The following is a 13,198-nucleotide window of genomic DNA, read 5'->3' as shown; positions in this document are numbered from 1 at the left end:
TTCTCACCGAGGCCAGACTGTGCCTTCTGTACCCTTCTGTCTTCAGAAGGGTTTACAGTCCCTTCTGAAAATATCAAAGGAAGTCTTTAAAGCCCAGCCAGGTTTTCATTGTTGGGAGTCTCCAACTTCATCAAAAGAAGAGACAGTCTAGACAAAACACCTACAAACTTCACTCCCATCTAAAAATGTAACTGTTGTTTTTGTGGGGAACCTTTCACAATTTCTGCCCAGATCCACCCAATAAATTACATCTTTGCTGCTTTGAGTTCTTCCTCTGTTTCATGAATCCCCACGAAGACACGTTTGAAAAAACACTCGCCCCCTCCCCCTCATCTACGTTGGTGACCTTCCAGAGTGTCAAATCTAAAAAATACTGATTATGAGGCAACTCACAGGGCAGCATTCCTTTGCTTTGAGAGTTATGCACATTGGAGAACTCTTGGAAAGGCACTGAAAATCTCATGAAAATTTGCCATCCATCAGACACTGGGAAATCCAGGACACACCGTGGTAGATGGAGTTTCTACAGAGGCTCCATGTCCAGAGAAACCCCTCCCCAACAATGTTGGACCTACATGATAAATAATGAGCCAATAATCCCAAAAGTTTCCTACACTCAGCTGCCAACAGCTCCTCAAATCTCTACCCATGCATCTCTTACTGATTCCTGCTTTGAGCCCTAATCCAGCCTTTTCCTGTCCCATAGACCTTATTTCTGTATGGAAAAACATCTCTGTTTCTATTTTGTTCTGGTTTCAGCACTTGCTCCAGTGGAGACCCACAGCACAGTGTGAGTGTCAGATGGGTTCTTGAAGGCTTTTCCCCCCCTTTCCACGTTCTTGTCAGGAAAACAGACTGGAAACATCTAAAATGTTTTGAAAGGAGGACTATGAAGGGCCAGCTGCCTACACAAGCAGTCTGTAGCAAAGCCAGCCCTTGGCCATGCCTTTCTGAGGGCAGGCACAGGCTGCCTTGGGAGGACTCCTGCACACTGACAGAGTGAATAAAGGCAGGGGTGGCCACTGCCCAAGCATCCCCCAGGCAGCCAGGCTCTGGGGACACAACGAGTGCAACATAAGCAAACCTGTCCCACAGGTAAAAACCCTCCTGAGGAATAGCCCTGACACGACCACAGCTCACTGAGGAAATCGTGGCAGTGACTCTCTCTGTTGTCTCCAGGATAATTCTGGGTGAGAGGAGCCGTGAGGTGGGAACACAAGGCTAAGGTAGATCCACCCAGTCAATCTCAGGCTGCCGAAGGACCACAGTCCTCGTGGCCAACATGTCCCAAGTGTCCATGCTGGAGTGCTTGCACCTCCCTCACCAGAGGAGAAGCCAGACAGGCAATTCCCTGATGGGAAGAGTGCAAATGGCACAAGAACAGAACTTTAACATTTAATAAGTCACCTTGCTCTTTCCTAGGCATGGTGCCCTCCATGTAGAGAAAAGAAAGTTATTCCTGGGACACAGCTCCCTGCTCTGATCAGAGGATGCTGTTCTGCCTTCCCTCTGAAACCCAGCTGCAGCCCCGGGGGCTGTGCATCCCCCAGCCCACCCAGGGCTACCCATCCCTGTCTGCCAGTCCCCTCCATCCCACCCATCCAGGAACTGCTCCCTCACAGCTGCAAAAGACAATTCATTTAAACAGAGGAGATTCACAGGCAGCATTAAGTAATGAGAATTCCAGGGGGAAACAGAAGTTTCTGACAGCATGATTTGGTTTGAGTGCTCACATTGGGAGGAAGTTTGGAAGCTCATGTTTTGACATCCCTGCTGGTTGCTGTGGGGTCAACAGTGAAGGGACCCTCAAGTAGAGTGTTTCAAATTCCTTTTTTTTTGACAGATGTGATTCAGTGCAAATCCACTTGGCTGCATGACCTGGAAGCTGGTGGATGTGGAGGATTAAGAAGCAGGTAATTGCCAAAGACTTAGAGAGCCAAACTCTTAAATCACCAGAGACGACGCAGATGAGATGGCTTCATCTCTTTAGATCAGTCCCCACCTTCTTGCAGAAGCAGCAGAGCCAGAGGAATGCAGGGCCTGCACACATCACTAATAATGAATTGTTCCATTGTGACTTGTGATGGGAAGGTTCACTAATGAGAAGGAGTTTTTGAACTGCAGGGGGTTACCCTGGCAATGGCCAAGATCTGTGGGCTGGCCTGATGTTTCCTGGTGCTCTCCTGGGTTGGGAAATCATGAGCAGAACTTGTGCAAACTCCCCACCTCTGGCTGCCATGTGCTGGACCAATGCCTGAGGGCTCAGCACTGGTTTTACCCAGCTCCTTCTGGTGCAGGTAGGGCAAACTGTGTGGGACAGCAGGGGGGCAGAGCAGGGGTGGGAAGCAGGCTCTGGGGTGAGGCAGTTCCTGCCTAATCCATGCTCTGACCCAGTCCTTGCATGTCCCAGTGTGCATAATGCCACATGCAGCTGCTCTCCAGAGCCCTGGCCATCTCCACTCTACTGCAGCAGAGCCACTGCTGCCCAGCCGGGGTGGGAACACTGAGGAGGATAAAGCACCATGATCACAAAGCTCAGCCACTATTAACCCACCCTGTCTCCTGATTACCATCTTTCTTTTCACCATCTTGTCTTTTGGAAAGATGCAGAAAGTGGGCTTGGATTAACACCAGCTCTGGTCTGCAGTCCTGGAGGTCAGATTTAAAACCACCTGGGGTTTGTCAGTGCCTGGGGATCTCCACAGTGCCTGGGGACACTGTCACCACACACAGCCAGCAAGAGGTGACCTGCAGGGGCTCTCAGGTGGCAAGAGCTGCCAAGGACCCTCCTTACCACAGCACCAGGCTGCTCCTGCTGTTCATTCCTCCCACAGCTCCAGGTAGGGAGCTGACCCAGATGTTCCTCATGAATGAGAGAGGACATCCCAACAGTCCCTTTTGGTCCCAGCTCCATGGTAGCTGCAGAACGTGGGAACCTTTGCCTGTTGGCAGCAGATGCTGCTCTGGTGGAGTGCCCTGAGTGCCAGCTCTGCTCCCTCCCTTCAAATGATGGTGTAATGAGCCCAGGACCTGTGGCCTGGTCTCCTGGGAGAAAGGCAATGAAGCATGTGGGCCACGTCTGGAAATCAGATGCCCTGTGGGTGATTCATTGGCATTCCCTCTGCTCATGCACCAAAAGATCATCTGTCCTGTCCAGACAAGTTTCACCAGCGTGAGCAACAGCAAAAGCCAGCAATATTCCAAAATAACAATATCTGAGAGCCTGGAGCTGACAGGATCCACCTGTGGGAAACAGCCCACAGTTTTCTCAGGGAACAGCTGGTGGGCACCGTTTAACACCCTTCCTGGCACAGAGAAAGCCATCAAAGACCATGGCAGGCTCCTGGCTGGTGAAGGTCACACACTCTCCAGCCTCACCACTCCAAAATCCACAGGGCAAACAGCTCTGTTCACGCCTGCTAAGTGCCAGGTGGGGAAGTCCCAGTAGCACCTGGCCAAGGGAAGGTTAAATGCCAGGCACACACCACCTCCACCACTGCAGATACCACCCAACAGGCTGAGATGAGGAAGGAGGGCACGCTGCTGTTCCCTGCACCTTCTGTCCCCATGAGCTCCTGCTGCACTGGCCACAGGGCAAGGACTTGTGTGGCTCAGCCCTGGCCTCCACAGAGGCTCCTTTCCCAACAGCTTGGGATCTGCACTTGAGGAGGATGCTGGGCAGGTGGCTTCCCTGCTCCCTCCTCCCTGAGCAGGCAGGGTTTGCTTCTGGCTTCTCCAACAGCTCTGGGGAAGGGCTCCTGGCAGACAGCTCGTGGCTGTCTCGGTGACCTGTCAGGTGTGACTGTCATGGTCTGATCCTCCATCCCCCCAGCTGCTCTGGACATGTGCAGTCTATGTCTGCTTGAGATCTGGGCGCCTCCAGTGCCTCACAGGAATCTCAGTGCTGTGCTAGGGCAAAACCAGGTCTCCTCTAAGGTCTGCTTGATCACAGAATCATGGAATCATTGAGGCTGGAAAAGGCCTCTAAGATCAAGTCCAGCCATTAATGCAGCACTGCCAAGGCCACCACTAAACCATGTCCCCAGGGGACACATCCACACATCTTCAGAATGATTCTAGGGATGGTGACTCCAGCACTGCCATGGACATCTTGTGCTAGGGCTTGACAACCCTTTGAGGGAGGGTTTTTTCCCCTAATATTCAGCCTAATCCACCCCTGGCACAACTCGAGGCTGTTTCCTCTTGTCCTGTTCCTGTTCCCTGGGAGCACAGCCCGACCCCCCAGGCTGTCCACTCCTGTCAGGGAGTTGTGCAGACCCAGAAGGTCTGCCCTGAGCCTCCTTTCCTCCAGAACTCTCAGAGTCCCCCCAGCTCCCTCAGCCACTCCTCACCAGACTGCAGCTCTAGACCCTTCCCCTCGAAGGTACATTGTTGGGTGCACAGCATCATCTCTGCTCGTGCTCTCCCTTCTGAAGGTCTCAGTCTCACCAGAAAGCACTTGGAGCTCTGTTTCAGAGAACACAGAGAACATTGGCCCCAGCCCTGGAGGTCTGTCACATATCCAAGACCTGGGCTAGCCAAGATGGAACTTTTTTAAAGAAGCATTGTGAGACAAGTAATGGGTAACAAAAGGGGAACAGAAGGGGAACACAGCTCCTCCAGTACAACTTGAGGGCTCCCTCCTGTGCTAAGAAGAACTGCAATCATGCAGGTGGGATAGGTCACCCCCAGCCAAGATACCTCAATGTCTCAGGGTAACAAAAAGCCCTTTTATGTCCAATCATGAGCCTGGTGGGTCTGGTGAAAGTTCAGCCTCTATCAGGAATTAGCAAGGGCAGGCCAAGGAACTGTGGAAAACTCCTGATGCCACCCAGTCAGACCTCAGACACAAAACTGCACAGATCCAAAACTCCCTCACATCTGCCAAGCAGAAGAATGTCATAACTAAATATTAATTTTTATTTGGACCTTTAGAAAAATGGTGTTATGGCTAGGTCCTGCCCCAGAAGGCTCATGCTGTTGTGTAACCAGTTGTGTGGGACTCTGGGAAAGACTGTGGGACTGGAGCTACAGGCATCAATATTTCCTCTCTACCCCCAAACAGCTGTGAGAAACATGGTCAGGGAGGATGTCACATAACTGATGAAAATCATTACAGAAAGAAGGAGATATAAAGTGAATAAATCGGATTGATTTATCGTAATTGGATTGATTTATCAAGATTGAGCAGAATCCTGCCCACAACAGCAACAAGCATCTACACCGTGCTCTGGAAGATCAAGGCCAACAATCAGATTAAATAAAACATGATTCTAATCTGTTATGGCCATGAATTAACATGGTGATAACAGGATCTGGGAAGAGAGCCTTCATCTCCACACCAGCCTGCAAAAACCTGCCAGGGAGAAGTGCAAGCAGCTGGAGCTGGGCAAGCTGATGGAGATATGAACTGGGCCTGGCTGGGATGGAGAGAATTTTCCTCACAGCAGCCCGTGGGGTGCTGTGGGCTGGGTCTGTGACTATGCTGCTAACACACCAGTGTCCTGGCTGTGCTGAGGAAGGCTTGCACAGCAGCTTTCCCCCTCTCCCCCAGCAAGAGTAGTCTGGGTGTACGTGGGAAGTGGGGACAGAACACAGCTTGGACAGCTGTGATCTGAGCTGACAAAAGGATGTCCCACCTCCTATGGCATCAGGCTCAGCACTGGAAGCTGTGGGGAAAAGGGCAGCATGGGGGCACATTTGTGGTTGTGACATTTGTCTTCCCAAGGAACCCTGAGGTGTGACAAAGCCTTGCTTCCCTGGGAACACCTGACTGGCGTGGGAAGCAGTGCATGATTCTCTTGGTTTGTTCTTCCTGCACACCCAGCTTTGCTCTACCTCCTAAACTGTCTTTGTCTTTACCCATGACAGTTCTCAGTGTTGCCCTTCTGATTCTCTCCCTTCTGCCACAGGGGAGAGGGATCAGCAGTACCAGGAGGGATCTGGGCTGCTGCTCAGGAGCACCAGGCACAAGCTGCCTTGCAGGGATGGGGGAGCTCTCAGGGCCAGTGCAGTCAGCCTTGGATTTGCTACAGCTCATCTTGGCAGCACTGCAGCCAGAGTGAGAAATGTGCTGTACTCTTTGAGACCACATCTTCTGAGAAGTCCCAGTCCACACCATCTCTTCTGTTTCTCGGACTGTAGCACAATAACCCTTGAGGAACCACTCAAGCATCCCAGCCTGCCTTCCTTCTGGGGCAGCCCCATCAGTGTGCAGCTCAGTCCCTCACTTTGGGCTCTGTGGAAGAGGTTTTACAGCGGATCTGTGAGCCAGAGACAAGTTTGAGAAGAGGATCCATGTTTACCCCTGAAAGAATTTTCTACCAAGGTCGTTGTGAGAGAAACCAAGAAAGAAAGGATAAATAAGAGAAACCTGCAACTGCCTATTCCAATCAGCACTTTGGTTGTCCTTCATGACCAATGAGTAAAGTGTAAACTTACGAGTTTTGTAAGAATGTATAAAAAGCATGCATGCTAGAATAAAAACAGTTTGAGGCCTTCTGAAAATGGAGTGTGTCGCTCTGTATTGTCTCTGTCTCAACTACAACAGGGCTGCATGCAAAGAAAAGCCCAGGACATAGAAGGAGCACTCTGCTCCCCATTTGCTTCATCAGGCAAGATTTCCTGCTGCTACAGTCTCACAGATACTCATGAGCTTTATTACTTGATTTTCCCACCTAATCTGTTGCCCTCTGCTGCCATGACTTTATCAGCCAGCACTGTTGTGAGCTGTGGTTTACCCTTCCTCTCTGAGCTGAGCCTTAGTGTGGAGCAAAGCACAATCCAGCCAGTTCCACAAATATTATTGCCATCCACACACAACTCAGACCCTGGGCCAGAGCAGCATTCTGCATCTCTTTGGAGGCAACAGAAACAGTCCTGGGAGAAGTGACAGTGATGGATAAACTGCTGGGATCCCAGGGGATAGCTGCCTGGAGATATTTGACTCCTCTTGCAGGAAACTGTAATGAACAGGGAGCAAAAAATAGTTGTTGACACTGTAAAATGGAGAATAGCATTTTTATCAGAACTGAAAATTGCTGGTGGTTTTCAGTAATTTTTGGCTGATAATTATCTGTGTTCAGACCAAAGACTTCCCAAAAAGAAACATTATGGCTGAAAGCTTTTGAAAAATGCCTTTTGGACTTCTGGCCTTCTCAAGAGGACATTTCAAAAACAGCAGCTGTGAAATTCAGCCAGAAGAAACTGAGGATCCAACCCAAAGGACGCATCCTGGTTATGGGGACACGGGGCAGACAGGCTCCTGTCACTCCTCCCCTCTGACGCGGGCAGACGTCCCTCGCGGTGCCAGTGCTGACAATCCAGTCATTTCTGAGCGCTTCCCCGGGAGCTGCTCATCCTGCCAGCACTCAGCCAGAACAGCCTGGATCTCTGTGGCCAGCCAGCCTCGCAGCCCTGCCTCCCCAAACAGGCCGTGATTTACTGACAGAGTTTGCCGCAGCAGCGCAGGAGAGCAGCTCCGTGCTCTTTGGTACCCGGCTGCTTGGCTGGAGCGCGGAGCCCAAGGTAGGAGATGGATCCCAGCTGCATTCCTCACCAGGCTCGCTGCCTTCTCAGGACAAAGAGATGCCTGTAGGGATTTGAGCTGAGGTGCTCTCCAGCCAAGCCCAGCGATGGCCTGGCAGCGCTGGCAGCTCCTCGGGAGGGCCAGGCTGTGTGTGTCAGAGATGCTGGGAGCTGGCTCCTCAGCGATGTCTGCTACCCCGAGGAGCGAGCGGGTTTCCATTAGCGCTGGCAGACTCTGCGGTGTCACCAGGAAGCCACAAGGCATCAGAGCTCTTGCTTTGTCTTATCCTCGGGTGGGTGGTCCCCGGGAACAGCTTTTCTTCTGCTGTCAAGCGGCTGGCGAGCGTCTCCCTCCCCAGCACACGCCGCTGCCGGAGCTCCTGCGCCGCGCGGTTCGCACCGCGGGCGGGGAAGCACCAGCGCCCCCGGTCAGCGGGGAAAAGCTCCGCTGATCAGTGCGACTGGGAGAGGGCTGGGGAGCTGAACCCTCCTGCGAGGAGCCAGATCGCTCTTGTGGGAGTTTAGCGATGGAAAACCTGCTGTTGGTGGACCTGACTCGTCCCCCAGCTCCCCAGCGTGAGTCAGGTATCGCGGCCCCTGCGGCTCAGGTAGAAAGTGAAACCTGATGCTCTGCTGAGCCTGTGACACAGGAGACAATCCCCACGGGATTGTCCTGGGGAGTCCCCCTCCAGTGTCTGACTCCACTTATGGCCCCCCCGTTAATGAGAACAGGGCAGGACCAACGAGCGGCTGATGGCGAAGGTCTGCAGACCCAGCCCGTGTGAGGATGGAAAGGTGCAGACCCAGCCCGTGTGAGGATGGAAGTGTGCAGACCCAGCCCGTGTGAGGATGGAAATGCGCAGACCCAGCCCGTGTGAGGATGGAAAGGTGCAGACCCAGCCCGTGTGAGGATGGAAAGGTGCAGACCCAGCCCGTGTGAGGATGGAAATGCGCAGACCCAGCCCGTGTGAGGATGGAAAGGTGCAGACCCAGCCCGTGTGAGGATGGAAAGGTGCAGACCCAGCCCGTGTGAGGATGGAAGTGTGCAGACCCAGCCCGTGTGAGGATGGAAATGCGCAGACCCAGCCCGTGTGAGGATGGAAGTGTGCAGACCCAGCCCGTGTGAGGATGGAAGAGTGCAGACCCAGCACCTGTGAGGATGGAAAGGTGCAGACCCAGCCCGTGTGAGGATGGAAATGCGCAGACCCAGCCCGTGTGAGGATGGAAATGCGCAGACCCAGCCCGTGTGAGGATGGAAATGCGCAGACCCAGCCCGTGTGAGGATGGAAGAGTGCAGACCCAGCACCTGTGAGGATGGAAATGCGCAGACCCAGCACCTGTGAGGATGGAAATGCGCAGACCCAGCCCGTGTGAGGATGGGAGCTGATCCCTGATCTCTCCATGCACTTCATCCAGGCCACCCTGGCACAAAGGTGACTGGTGCTGGAAGGCAGCTCAAGAGGGCAGGAGAACGCCGGGTGTGGGCCTGGCTCTGCTGCAGTGCAGCAGCACCAGGACACATGAGCTCTCTCCACACCCAGCGACACTGGGAGCTTGTCCCAGGTTCCACTGCAGCCTCTGAGCTGGTGGAACCCTGGATGCTGAGAATTTTAAACTTTCTGTGCTGACAGACACTGACCCCCAAGAGAACCCTGCATTCCACCTGAGGCCGTGGAGAAGGCTTCCAAAATGGAATGGTAGAACTGGGATTGTGGGTGGGGAGTTTGAATAGAAGTGTGTAACATCACAGGGTGGAAAACTTAGAGTTTAAGGTTTTAGAATATAGCAATATATATAAAGCAAGATGGAGGTTTTAGGGCAGAGGCTGGTCCTTCTCTTTCACTTTTTTCTTCATGGGTTTGAGTGGTTTTGTGCAATTGGTTAGAAAAGTCTGCATTGCCAACTTTGGGTGATCAGTTATTGGGTTAAAAGTAAAAATAATTTAGGTGTCATTTCTTAATTGGATAGTTTAGCCTTAAAAGACCTTGTAGAGAAAGATAGTTAGCCATTTTGTAGCTTGTTAGTAGAATGCTGTGGAACTCACCACTTGTGGGACTGTAACATAGATAAGAAATAATAAACATTTGAGCCTGAACACAAAATACCATCTCGAGCACTTTCAACCCCGACCCTGACAGAGGCAGAGAAGATCAGGAATTGACACTGAGCCCTGCCAGGACACCAGCTCCCAAACTCCTCACACCAAATGGTCCAAACAGCAGGGACTGATTTTGTGATGTCTACAGAGCAATCAGCGTGTCTCGTAAAGAATGGTGAAAATGTCTGATTCCACTTTTTATGCTTAAACTGCTCTGGAACTGCTCCTACTGGAGACACCATTCTGAAGGCCAGAGAAACTCAGATTTGGGAATTATGGCTGCACACAGGAGTTCTTCCATCAAACCCCAGAGCTGTCAGTGCAGCAGAGCCAGTCAGCTCCACTTTTCCTGTGTAGACAAAACCCAATTCCAAGCTGAAATTTCCTTAAGTCACATCTTGTATTTCAGGATATTTTGGTGCTACTTTCATCTCCAATCCACATATTGCAGGCCTATAATAATAATAATAGCAATAATAATAGTAATAATAATAGTAATAATAGTAGCAATAATGATAATACCTTTTGTATGTACATAGCACCTTTCATCCAAGGATCTAAGTCACAATTACAGCCCCACACATTCCTGTACATTACAGCCCTATAATTCTAAGACTGTTCAAGCATCCAGACTTCAAAGGGAATGTGGATTTCCCCTCCAGCCCAGTCATGGTGCCCAACATGCTGGAGATGTTTCAAAGGTGTTTCAAAGGTGCCTTGGCAGTAGCCAGAGGTAGTCAGAAGAGCCAGAGGAGCTCTCTGAAGCTAAAAAGAGCCTTCATGGTTTCTTTCCTTCCCTCTCCCAGCCCCTCTTTAGTCTCCCTGGGAACTCAGCACAGCCCTGGGATGAAGGTGATGCTCCCATGAGAACTTTGTGTCTGTGCAGTGGGAGATGAAAAGAGAGAAATGTTGTTGAAAGGAAAAGCAAGTGACAGCACAAGCTCATCTGGATGACTGCGACTTCCAGCCAAGGTAGAACCCACAGCATTTTGGTCAAAAGTAAGTTCACAGAAAAATTGTGTTCCACCAAAAAAATCAGTGAGGCTGGGGGAAATGGTGGAATTTTTCATTGTAAGACCTTTTTTCTTTTAAAAGGGTTTAAAGATTTTCAAATTACTCAAAAAAAGAAAAGTACTCTGTTTTGGGTCAAAGCAAAATGGTTTGGGGATAGTCAGAGAAAACTTGTGGTTTCGTTTGGTTTAGTTTTAATTGCTTGGGAAACCTGAAGAGAACATCCCTAATTGTTTAACCTGAGCCAGCCTTTTCCCTCCTTTTTAGGTTTAGCAAAGAGCTGAACTAGCTGTTATTTACCCCATCCACTCAGGAAGAATTGTGCTGCAAGTAAGGGAGCTTCCTACAGAAAGCAGAATTGGGGTTTACAGCATCTCTGGCCAAGCTGACATTTCCCAGCTGGGTTCACTTCCTCCCTGGGGCCCTCCAGTGCTGCCCAGGAGCTCTGAGCAGCCGCTGCCCGTGGCTGTGAGGAGTTTTTGAGTAGCTGCTCTGACTTGTGGCTGCTCCGGCAGCGAGAAGTGATGAGGTCAGCGGACATGAAAGGCAGGCACTAAATCTGAGAGCTCAATGATGCTTTCTTCGTGTTGTGGCTGAACAAATGGAAAGCTCAAGAACTTTTTAATAAACTTTTAAAAGGTATTTTAGCTTGAGAGGTCCAGACATGTGGCTGGAAAGTGCAGAGAGTCTCCAGCTCTTCCGGAGCACTGGTTTGATCAATTGACCTCAAAGCACGTTGGGAAGGGTTTATTAGTAGTGCTTTAAAGATGGGGAGACTGAGTCACAGGAAAAGAAAAGGGCTTTGGGGTCAACCATAAGGCTGGGACAGAGCTAGAAACCTGTTCCTCGTGCTGCACTGTCCTTTGTGTCCCCCACCTGTATCACACAAGGGAGATGAGACAAAGCTTGTGGGACACTGTCCCCAAAAGTTTGAGTCCTTGTGTCCCTTCACACGGGAGAAACCCTTTCCCCAGAGCATCTGTGAGAAGGTCAGTGTTAGATCTCTCCTGGAGGAGGACTGGGTCCACCCCAGGGGCTCCCCAGGTGAGCCAGAGCACTCCGTGGAGGAGCAGGGCGGTTTTCACAGCGTGTGCGAGCTCACCTCAGACGCACCACACTAACCAGCATGGGCTGCAACACACTTCCTCTCCCCCTTCTTCAATAAATCACAGCTTCCAGCATTCATGCTTTTGTCACTAATAAATCTTCTGCTGTCTTACACCACATGAAAGCACAACAATACCTAAACTGGCAGGCACTTCCCTGCACAGGACGCAGCTGCAAACACAACCTGCAGCACAGGAACCTGCTGCTTGGCCCTGAGCTGAGGAGAAGTTACACACAGCGTGTTCAGGAGGGCTGCTCCACGCTCTAGAAAGCCCCACATGGAACACCAGGGCACACATGAATCCACTCTGTGCGACAGGAGCTCATTAATCCGTGGAACACACTGCCACAGGAATTAGTGCAGCACACAAACCTCACCTGCACCCATCGTCCGGGGCCTGTCCTGGCTGTGGTGCCTTTGGTTCAGTACCACACACCTGAGCCTAAAGGTGCCTCTCTGTCCTTTGGCAACCTTACAGTTTTGGGGCAGGACCCTTGGACACCACCTGGGACAGCAGCTTGGGATGATATCTGGCCACTGCCAGCCCCTGTGTCCAGGGAGAAGAGAGCCAGAGAGCAGCTATTTGGATCTGCATCTCCTTCTTCCCTTGGGAGCAGCCCAGGAGTGCTGGCTGTGTCCTTAGCCAGGGTGACTCAGTGCTGCCTGGGGAGTGCAACGAGCCCAGAGGAGGCCTCTGAGCTGGTCACAGGGCTGGAGCCCCTCTGCTCTGGAGCCAGCCTGGGAGACCTGAGGGTTTTCACCTGGAGAAAGCTCCAGGGAGACCTCAGAGCCCCTTCCAGGGCCTAAAGGGGCTCCAAGGGAGATGGTGAGGGACTTGGGACAAGGGCCTGGAATGACAGGACAAGGGGGAATGGCTTCCCACTGCCAGAGATATTGGGATATTTGGCAGGAATTGTTCCCTGTGAGGGTGGTGAGGCCCTGGCACAGGGTGCCCAGAGCAGCTGTGGCTGCCCCTGGATCCCTGGCAGTGTCCAAGGCCAGGCTGGACAGGGCTTGGAGCCACCTGGGCCAGTGGAAGGTGTCCCTCCCCATGGCAGAGGGTGGGACAGGATGAGCTTTCTGGTTTTTTCCAACACAAACCCTTCTGGGATTCTGTGATTCTAAGATGAAATGCTCACATGGCTATTTCCTTTCTCAGCCCCCAGACCCTGAGGGGCTGGTGGGGACACTTTCAGGGATGCAGAACCAGGGATAAAGCAGAACTGCAGAGATTGTTTCCTGCAACCAGAATTTTTTCTTGTGTCATCAGGGAAAGACAGATGAATTTCTATCTAAAGGTGCAAATGTTTTTCCTGCAGGTTTCATGCAAAGATGAATATTTGCTTTACTGAGGCTGGGAAATGCCCACAATTGTGAATTCTCTTGAAATTTCAATACACAATTCTACCCAGAGCCATCCCCACATCAGGTGACATCCTTGGAAGGTGACTTGT

The 13,198-nt window shown here is 51.5% G+C and overlaps 1 protein-coding gene across 2 annotated transcripts in view; it reads right to left on the bottom strand.

The window, feature by feature from the left end:
• LGR6 (leucine rich repeat containing G protein-coupled receptor 6) overlaps positions 1-13,198 on the bottom strand; it is a 153,691-nt gene that overhangs the window by 128,722 nt on the left and 11,771 nt on the right. The gene's annotated exons all lie outside the window — the stretch shown is intronic.

The sequence above is a fragment of the Anomalospiza imberbis genome, chromosome 26, assembly GCF_031753505.1.
Source record: "Anomalospiza imberbis isolate Cuckoo-Finch-1a 21T00152 chromosome 26, ASM3175350v1, whole genome shotgun sequence".
Lineage (NCBI taxonomy): Eukaryota > Metazoa > Chordata > Aves > Passeriformes > Viduidae > Anomalospiza > Anomalospiza imberbis.
This window is presented reverse-complemented; position numbering and strand designations above follow the sequence as displayed.